General features: G+C 33.1%; 1 protein-coding gene across 5 annotated transcripts in view; it reads right to left on the bottom strand.

Annotated features, from left to right (window-relative positions):
- The window catches only part of LOC118741116 (mediator of RNA polymerase II transcription subunit 15-like), a 117,154-nt gene that overhangs the window by 72,653 nt on the left and 33,904 nt on the right, over positions 1–10,597 (bottom strand). Inside the window, exon 1 of one of the 5 annotated variants that reach the window (XM_036472953.1) lies at positions 7,029–7,413. The exons of 1 other annotated variant lie outside the window; for it this stretch is intronic. The gene's annotated coding sequence lies outside the window, so the exon portion shown is untranslated. Of the gene's footprint in view, positions 1–5,123; positions 5,975–7,028; positions 7,414–10,597 lie in introns of those variants that run through there. 3 more of the 5 variants (XM_036472948.1, XM_036472949.1, XM_036472952.1) reach the window with 3 other exon arrangements.

The raw sequence follows: 10,597 nt of genomic DNA, 5'->3' as shown, positions 1-10,597 counted from the left end.
GATTGTAGATGCTTTTATTTCACCATTATTTGCATATTTGCGGTATGCGCACATGTGACACCCTTGGACGTAACATTACATACATACATACATACATACTCGTATTTAACGCTACAAAGGCTTTTACTTTTGGGACTTCCAGCTGTGCTTTTGGTTGCCTGCCATGTGTGCCTGTAGTGGATCTCACTTTTCAAAAAGTCTACCACTGATTTAATTAATTTTCCATACAGAGCATCAACGTTATGTCATGACATGGTTGCTCGGTCATCATGCAGTTAAATGTAATTAAAATTTATATATGTATTTTTTTTTTTTTTTTATCTGACGAATGCAAAAGCAGTAGTATAAGGGTGATTGACTAGGTTTTTCCCAACCGTTTTCAATATTTTTAGGCGGTTTTTTTTAATCTTGATTTTTTGAATACTTAGTTTATTTATGTACCAAAATCTAATTTTTTAATTTACAGGAAAAAAACTTCTTGCATCGATTTTCTTAAAGTTATTGGCCAAACTTTGAATACAATATTTCGCTTGTTTAAAGCAAAGCCGAATTCAATATGAATCAGAAAGAGTAGATGTTAAATAAAAGATTATATATTAATTTGTCATTATCGAGTTTTCTGTGCCTCTTTTAAATTTAGCAAATTTGTCTTTCTTTGAATATAAACGGTAAGAAATATAACAGATACCTTCATCCTTTTGGAAACCATGCATTTTTAATTTCTCTTCGTTCGTAATGAAATTCTCCATGAACCATATATACATACATATATATCACTTTCCGATAGGACTGATAGTTTCTGACAAATTAATTAATCATTCCAGTTTTTTTTTATTTATTTTTAATTAAAATAATAACAGGTTCTGTGCCAAATTTTTGCATTTGTACTAAAACCTGTTCTGTTACAAAAAAAAAATCAAGTTACTGATGAGGAAATTCGGTGGGTAAATAAGAAATAATGAGTGCTCAAATGAAACGAAAACGATGAACGAAAATCTTTAACTTTCGTTTTTGTTGTAGCAGGTTACTAAACTTTGCCTAAATCGGACTATGTTGTCTTCATTCTCATGATGAGCGAAACTGGTCGAACAGTAGACACAGGAAAAGAGCAGCTCCAAGGATGTTAGATGAGCTGATATGTAAGTAGGCATGTAAAGAGGTGGTTAGTGTCGCCGGGGCATTTTATACAAATTGAACTGAACAGTTTAACCAGCTACAGTATCCGGAATGGAGTTGTGTTTAAATATCGGGAGCCTCACGCAGCAACACGAGCTTACTTGAAATCCAAAATACTTCGAACTTATTTTTCTTTACTGTTTACAAAATTAAAGCTATATCTATTTTTAGCAGTTATGTCGTAATTTTGGTCGTGATTTCTGACTAACATTTTTTTTTTCCTATAGAGAAATTATGTAAAATAAAACCGGTTGTTACTTAATTTGAAAATGGGGGAATAATTCGCAAACCGGTTTTTGAAAAAAAAAACGAATAATCGAACACCCTAGTATATAGTACATGAACGCTTCGAGGATTTTCAATTGTTTGCTTGCAGCCGAAATTGCATTAAATACCAATTGCAAAACGAATATGGTGTGTGTATGGGTATTTTTATATACAGCTGGTTTTGTAAGCCAATGCCTTTTTGAATAATTATTTTTTTAATTAAAAAAAAGTTATTTCAAAGTAGAAAAATAATACAGATACCAAATGAAAGGAAAACTCTGTGGAGCTAAAAAAAACTTGAATTTTTTTTTTACAAAGACGAATAGGCACTGAAAATACCCTTTTAATTAATTTTTCTTTTAGCTAATAAAGTTAGAAGGACGAAATTCGAGAATGTGGTCATATGTATATTAGTCCTTAACATATTTTTTTTTTTTCAAAATATGCACTTCAAATTTTCAAGGATATTCAAGGACAAAATTTTAAAATTAAATTTTCAATACCTATTCGTCCAAGTGCACCAAAAAAATTTAATCTTTTTTAGTTCTACAGAGCTTTCTCTTTTATTGGATACTTGTGTATTATTATTCCACTTTGCACAAAATTTTTTAAATAATTTTTTGAGCTAATCATGTTTTTGAAATTTTAAAGTGCTTTAAAAAATCCTGACGTCAGAGAGAAAAAGTAATAACGAACTTTTACTATTTTTGGTTCCTAGTTTCGCGAATATATTGATTTCGTTTGTGTAAAATTGCCTGGCGCAGTCTTTTAAGAGTTCCGCCAAATATATGGGGAAAATATTAAATATCTCAAAAAATCGAGTTTTTTATAAATAAAATTAGAGTTTAAATTTGTGTTTATCACCTCAAATGTTAAAAGAGCTTAAGCTTAAAAGGTCTACATAAAAATGCCTAAAAATTGTATCAACGGAATCAGAATAATAAATGAGATTAGTATATACTAATTTGAAATCGTTCTAGCTCGCGTAAACCTTAATATTTTCCCATATTTTGGCGGAAGTCTTAAAATATAATTAACTTTATAATTCTGGTGGAAAACCCGTAACTTTGTTTTTGGTGTTACACCCTAAGGTACTTCCATACATATGTATGTATATATGTATGTATTTGCAAAAAAGTTTTTATTATTTTCGCACTCATCAAAAGATTTTCCATTTTCGCAGTTGTTTGAAGTTTCAATTCTCTGTCCACCGCACGATGCGTTATTTTTTATGGAAATCATCAATGAACGTCCGCGTATATTTTTACTGCATGCAATATGATATTTTTTGTCTTTTGCTGTTTGTTGTTTTTCTTTTTTTTATATGCATGTTATTGAAAAGAATAAATAAAGGAGCGCTCATATGACATACATATACATATGTATGTATTATTAAAATATTTCAATTTCATTTGCAGCATCGTTATTCGTGGTTTATCAAAATTGATGCGTGAAAAAGTTTCACTTCCCATAAATAACATTCGCATTGGCGAGTTGTTTTTACGAAATTTAGATTTTATGTTTAACATCTGTAGGCGACAATAATTATTAAATGCAATTTCAATCAATTGTTTCAATTGTAATTCTTTAATTCATATTTACTGGTAATAATTATGGAAGTAAATCTCATTTTTACGTCGCAAATTACGATTTGCAACATTGCGTTAAAAATCCGATATTTACATTTAAATGCTAAATTAGAAGCTAAATTAAATCAATGCAGTAAAAGGTATTTATGTTGTACAATAAAATAGTCGACATGTAAATTTAAACCTTAATGAGATAATGAAAAAGGGCATTAAAAATAAGTAAAATATTTCTATTATACATCTTCAAGGGAAAGCAATAATTGAAATTTGTGTTTAACGCTGCATGCAATTGAATATCTATACGATTTCCATAGGATGGAAAACTGTTCTTAGCGAAAAGGATGAACCCGCACCCCCAGTCGATGACGACGGAAGCGAGGTCCTACTGCCTGACGATGAAGAGGTGCGCATGCAAATACGCGACTCAAGAACAATAAAGCTGCTGGAAAGAAGAAGGCCTTCTCTGCGATGAAAAGACCACAGAAGATCAAGGACTGGTAACTATGCTTGGTTGGACTAGGGCTCGCTGAAATGCAGTAACTTCCTTAGTAGCGGAACGTAGCGAGCGAGAACAAAAGAGGTTTGTTTGATCGATCACAGAATGGTATTGTCTAGAAATTTTTATCGAGAATGAGTTCCGGTCAATAAAACAATTTCCCAACATTACCACTCTTATATCTTGTGGCTGTAGCTGAAAGCGCTGAGATGCTCGCTGTTAATTGTAAACTCTCTGGAGAGTCCGGGTGGCAAAATTTGCACTTTCAAATTATGGCTGCCTTGTGAAGATTCAGTAAGGATTCGACAGAAACAGTTATTTTACTCATATTAATTACTTAAATGAAAATAAATCCACAGGTGGTTATCTGTACCTTTAATAAAAGTGCGACAGGCCGATAAATGTACATTATAGATATTAAGGCAAATTAATGAAGGGGGTCTTTAATAAAGCGACAGAATCCAAATCAACATATTTTAGAATCATCGTCAGTCTGTCTGTCTGTGTGTTTGTACGCGCATCACTCGAAAACAAATGCATGGAATCGAATGAAGTTTCCACCGACATATTGCTTGAGGTCTAACTTAAAATAAAGAAAATAATAATAATACAGACTTGCCACCAGTTTGAAAATTGCAGTTTAGGTAAATTGATAAGATAAATTAAATATTACAAAATATAGCTGTTAAAAGAAAGAGGGCTAAGAAGGCTTACAGCCGAAAAAATGTGGAAGGCTACCAGCTGTTTGAAAATTACAATTTACTTTAATTAATAAGTTAAATTAAATATTGCAATATGGGTATCAAACTAAAAGTTTTAGGAAAATTTACTACCGAAAATATTTTTGAGGGAGATTACAACCTGTTTGAAAAATCTTATTTTTAAAGTGACAGGTTAAATGAAATATTACAATATTGTTGTTAAACTAAGAAGGTTAACGAAAGTTTACTTTCGAACATATATTTGAAGCGGTTAGGAACCTATTTGAAAAATTGAATTCAGTTAAATTGATAAGATTAGGTAAATATTTAATTAGTGCACCTTTGAAGAATGAGCGCGATATGTAGACTCGAGTTATAATACCTACCTACTTTTTAAATACCTTCGAAAATGTATTAACTAACACCCATATTTAAAATAAAATAAAGAATCGTGCATAAATCGAAAATTTTTTTGAAAATCTCGCTTCATAAAGCTCTTTAACTCTATTGTACTTTTTATGAATGAGTCCATAAAAGTTTAAGGAAGGAGTAGCAACTTAAAAATTGCTTTAAAGCGTAGTAAAACACGCCGAGTATTTGCTAGTTTTCTATAAAAAAACAATAACCGATCGACAGATTTTGACAAATGACAATTCTCACGATAAACCCTGGGGTTCTCACTGGGTCAATTAAAATGCAAATTAAAATGCAATTAAAAATTCAAAAAATAAAATTTCTTACTCTGTTAAGTAGACCTTCAATTCACATACATATAGATATAGCATTGTTAACTGCAAACTAAGCTTCTTTTAAATTTCATACAAATACGGCTTTAACTTTAAATCCCTTATATGTAGTATGTTTTATTTCATACAAATATGTTGCTTTTTCTACCATTTAATGCACAAAATCCGCGTACTTGTCAGCTATTTTTCTTCGTTGAAGCAACAGCAGCAGCTGTCAGCTGTAAGAACAGGTTTTTCCTCGACTACTTGCCCTAACCACTATTACTTCATACACTTGGACATTTTTGTACACCGCTATTTTTATAGATTTTTCATAAGTAGGCTATGGATCTTTTTATAAGCTAATTATGTTTTCTTAGATAGCTCGATTTATCAGTTTTAGAACAAACTAAGAAAAATTAAATTTTTCTACGTATAAAAGAAATATCATCTTATTTCGAAAAGACTTGTTAATATTAAGAAAACAAAGGCGACCACTTTTGCTTCATACAGTAAGCTTTGTAAGGGGTATCGTTAAAAAATTCAATTTTATAGCACGCCGTGACCTTGTAATCAGTTTGTGCATTATTGGCGAGCAGTTTGTTCAGTTTTGAATTTCATAATGGCACGCGGAAAAGCCCTTTGCAAAGAAATTCGTGAATTTATTATTGATAAATACAAATTTAAGAAAAGTTATCGCGAAATTGCAAGAGAAGTTAATGTTCCAACTCCTACGGTGCAAAGTATAATTAGAAATTATAACGAAACTGGACAGATTTTGCCAAAAGAGCACGTGGGAGGTCGAAAATCAGTGATTTCCGACCGCGATATTCGGCAATTAAGCAACATTATTAAACAAAATAGGCGGAGTTCTGTAAGAAACTTGGCTGCTGCATGGTCACAGAAGATTGGTAAACATGTAGGACGTGAGTGGACCCGGTTGCAGCTGCATAAGTTGAAATATAATTTTTATAAGGTAGGGTTTCGAGTGTGATGCATTTCAGAATCCTAACAAATTTATGTTGCAATTAACAGGCAAAGAGGAAACCGTTACTAACAGTCCGTCAAAAGCAAAAAAGATTAGCTTGGAGTAAAGCTAGACGATTGTGGGTCCAAAGACAATGGGACTCCGTCATATTTAGCGACGAATCTAAGTTCCATGTTTGCGTAGGCGACTCAAGGACTCGTGTAATACGAAAGAGAAATGAAGCATATCATACAGACTGTTTGAGAAGGGCGGTAAAGTTCCCAGCGAGTGTCATGGTATGGGGTTGTATGTCCTCAAAAGGAGTAGGAAAGCTTCATTTTATCGATGGGACTATAAAAGCCATGGATTACGTCAATATTTTGGAGACAAATTTGCTTCCTAGTATACCCAATCTGTCTACAGCAGACGAATATATTTTTCAGCAAGATGGTGCTCCGCCTCATACCGCTAAATTGACCAAAAACTGGTTTCTCAGTAACAATATACCTGTTTTAGACTGGTCTGCTTCCAGTCCGGACCTTAATTCTATTGAGTCTCTATGGGCGCTATTGAAGAGAAGACTTCGAAATGACCCCCAGAGGACTATTGATGGCTTAAAGGCAAAAATTAGTGAAATCTGGGATTCTATAACTCCAACTGAATGTGTATCACTAACTAAAACTATGCATCTTAGACTGAATGCCGTAATAAATACAAAGGGGGACGTTACACAGTATTAAAGTTCAGTTACGTTGACTGTATGAAGTAATAGTGGTCGCTTTAATTTTCTTAATATTAATAGTTCCTTTTGAAATAAATGAACATTTCCTTTATGTATCAAAAAATTATTTTTTTCTTTTTTTAATATAAAAGCTAGTCTATTAAGCTCTTCAAAAAGTAGAATTCGCTTATAAAAAAATTCACCACCTACTTGCGAAAAATCGTTGAAAGTGGAAGCGTAAAAAAATGTGTAAGTGTATGAAGTAATAGTGGTTAGGGCAAGTACTTCATTCACTTTTAAATTGCCACTAATTGAATTGCATCTATGTATATACGCATACATACATACACTTATATGTATGTATTTATGTATGACTATACTGCTACCATTACTAAGTATCTATGTCTGTAAGCACATCCATATGTTCTTTGAATCGAAGCGCTGGGAAAAGTTTTAACCTCTACACATGCACACACACACAGGATTTTTTTCCTTTTTAATTTATTCGCAGAGATTTTCTTTGTCGCCTTTGGCCCACTTTTCGCTTTCACTGTCGCTATCATCCATTTTGTTGAAGATTCAGCTTTTTTTTAATTTTTTTTTAATCCGTGTTGCAGCCTTTTTGTGTGCATGTCTCAAATGATTTTCTTCATGCAACTGACTACTAGTATTGTTTTTGTTGCAGGCATTGCATTTTTGCTGAGAGTGCGAATGCACATATGTACATACATGCATTTGTATGCGAATGTGCATGTGTATACGGAAGCGATAAGAGTTGCTGATATTTCAAGAAATGTGTGTACACGTCAGGGATGAAAAAGTAGGTACAATTGTACCTTTTTCCGACGTTTGATGACTTAAAGGTACATTAAGTACAGTCACTAGATTTTAGGTACAATCATCTTTTGATCAGATGCATTATTAGTTTTTTTCCTTTACCGTGCTAATATATTTACTTGTAGGTATGGGAGAAGTTTCGCTTTCATTTTGAAGAATAAACAATTCTAGAGAAAAGTGGTCAAAAGGAAGACATAAAAAAACCATATTATGTATTATCTTAAACATTTTACATTGCATTTAGAGCTGGCACTACGAAAAATTAACACTTTACTTAGCTTCGTAATTTTTTCTATTACTTTTAACGCTTATTTTCACTAAGTCAAATTCAGTGGCATTTGTGGTCAAATGAGTGAAATGGGACTAAAAACTGGCCTTGGTTTGATTTAGATCAGAATAGGCCTGCATTGTCAAATGGGACTAAAAAATGGTCTTTGGTTTGATTTAGATCAGAATAGGCCTTCAGGCGTGTACATGCGCTGCTAAGGCGGCTATTTGTAAGTTTTTGGCCCATAATATCATCGATAAAGGAAAGAAAGTCAAAAAATTTTGTTGTCAAAATATTACATTGTGAAAACCAGCCTTTATTCATCCATACAGCCCAGTGTCTAGGATGTCTTCAAATTTCATATTTTTAGATGAGAACTACAGCTATTTGACCCATACTCGCTTTTTGATTTCTGGAAATACATATATTTAAAATGCTTTCGATGTTACTTACGGCACATTGATTATATTCTCTAGATTTGCTGCACCTATTAAAAGGAATCGGATAAATAATATCATCGATAAAGGTAAGAAAGTTGTGTCAAAATAAGTCAAAAAATTTTGTTGTCAAAATATTACATTGTGGAAACCAGCCTTTATTCATCCTTACAGTCCAGTGTCTAGGATGTCTTCAAATTTTATATTTTTAGATGAGAACTACAGCTATTTGACCCATACGCGCTTTTGATTTCTGGAAATATATTTAAAATGCTTTCGAAGTTATTTACGGCACATTGATTATATTCTCTAGATTTGCTGCACCTATTAAAAGGAATCGGATAAATTAGAAGACTTCTTGTTGTTTTATAAAAAGCTGGATAAAGAAGTATACTTCACAAAGTGTGTTTTTTGTCTTTTTCGCCAATATTTTTCAGTAGTGTAGCATGACAGCTAAGCAAAACAAAATGTTCACACAATATTAAGTAAAAAGTTCAATATACTTTTGGCAATAACTAGGCCAAGTACTCAAATGAATTTAGCTTGCGCTGCACTTCTCCAATAACATAAACTCGATTGAACCCATATACATTTATGTATGCATGCACAACAACGTAGAATCATAAGCATGACTAACAACTTAGAAATGTAAGTTTGTAAATTAGAATACTCATAAGGTAGATTGTAAGCATATAAAGAACGGCGATGAGCCGAATAAAACATTCCAACTTTAAGACTCAACGTTTTTACTTGCGTTTTACTTTTGGAATCATTGTGGGGCATTTTAATGCTCACCTAAATGCGGCTGTAGAGCTAAGAAAATACTAAACTCCTTCCAATATTTATATGGCGATCCTGCCAGCTCAAAGCTAGATCCTGCCAGCTCAAAGCTAGATCCTGCCAGCTCAAAGCTAGATCCTACCAGCTCAAAGCTAGATCCTGCCAGCTCAAAGCTAGATCCTACCAACCCAAATCTAGACCCTACCAACTCTATCAAGACCCTGCCAGTACATTATGGTAGAGGAATACGTTCCGGAAGGATCGAAAAACGCAGAAGAATACCCCAAATACATCCCTACAAAAATTGTAATAGGACCCAAACCAATATCCCTAGAGGAATACCGGCAAAGGCAAAACCGCCAAAAAGCTAACTTACAAGAGTTTAGGCAACGAATAAGCTGCGAACATAAACCCAAAAAACGTGGAGGTAGAAAGCGAAGGCACCAAAAAGAATGTGCAGAACTACAGCGAATAATTAACATCAGTCGCGGGCAACAAAAGAAGAAGTTGATAACCAAGCTAAAAGATCTGCACAAAAATGGGTGGAACCCAGCAACAACAACAACGCAGAACCACCAAAAGGATCATTAGGAAATTTATAGTATGAACAGGGAAACCACCTTAGTAGACGTCATAAATCCAAAAACTAGGGAAGAAGAAACAAGGAGAATGTTAGCACAAATAAGATAGCTATAACTAATAAAAATACAAAAAAAAAATTTTTTTTATTAAATTAAAAAACAAGAACTAATAATAAAAAGGAAAATTGTTTTTCTCATTCATTTTTTTTTTCAACCGTAAAATATTATTAACATAAAAATGACTTGGTGGAAAATTGCACTAAACGGCATATTAATAGGAATAGCAGGATACGAAGTAGGAAAAGAAACCTCAGGTGAAAACACCTACGAAACTAAAGTAATTAAATATCAACCACATCCTATCGTAGAAAACAAGGAAGAAGTTCCCGATAAGTGGTTGACCGCTTTTGCATGCGTAGCTACATGTTTAATTGTCGCAATGGTAATCTTGATAAAAAATTACATTAAAAACAAATTGAGACAATTAAACAATGTACAACAACGCGTATAACTCTCTCAATAAAAAGAAACAACTTTCAAAAATGCCAAAAGTTTTAAACCAGAAATGAATCAATGGAAAGAAATCCATGACACATTAACTGACGAAAAAACTAAAGCTAGTAAATCATACAAATGTATAAATAAGAGTATTCCTATAACAACGGAAACTATAGTAAAACATTTGAACATAATCTTGGAAGCCCTTAATAACATTAGACAGGTGATCAATGTAGCAAATCGCATACTTACCACAGAACACCAAAAGGAAGCTTACCAATTTTTCATTGCAGTACGAGATAAACTTGTATCTTCGTTAGCTAGACACAATATAGAAGTAACAATACCAACCACATTAGAGGAGAATCTCCAGGTTGATTTTAACTTACTTCTGTCAGAACGCGTCCGAAGCCGGACTCCATCGCCCTCCTTAAGTCAAGGGGAAGACACCAAAAAAGTAAACATCCCAACCATAAACGTCACAATGGTACAAACAGTAGTCGAATTCATTAAAACCGCCTCGTCAGTACTCCCAGAGTTTGATGGGAAGCCAG

The sequence above is a fragment of the Rhagoletis pomonella genome, unplaced genomic scaffold, assembly GCF_013731165.1.
Source record: "Rhagoletis pomonella isolate Grant_MI unplaced genomic scaffold, Rhpom_1.0 Rhpom_scaffold_00006, whole genome shotgun sequence".
Taxonomy (NCBI): Eukaryota; Metazoa; Arthropoda; class Insecta; order Diptera; family Tephritidae; genus Rhagoletis; species Rhagoletis pomonella.
Note: the sequence above shows the minus strand (reverse complement) of the source record. Positions and strands in the feature narration are given on the sequence as shown.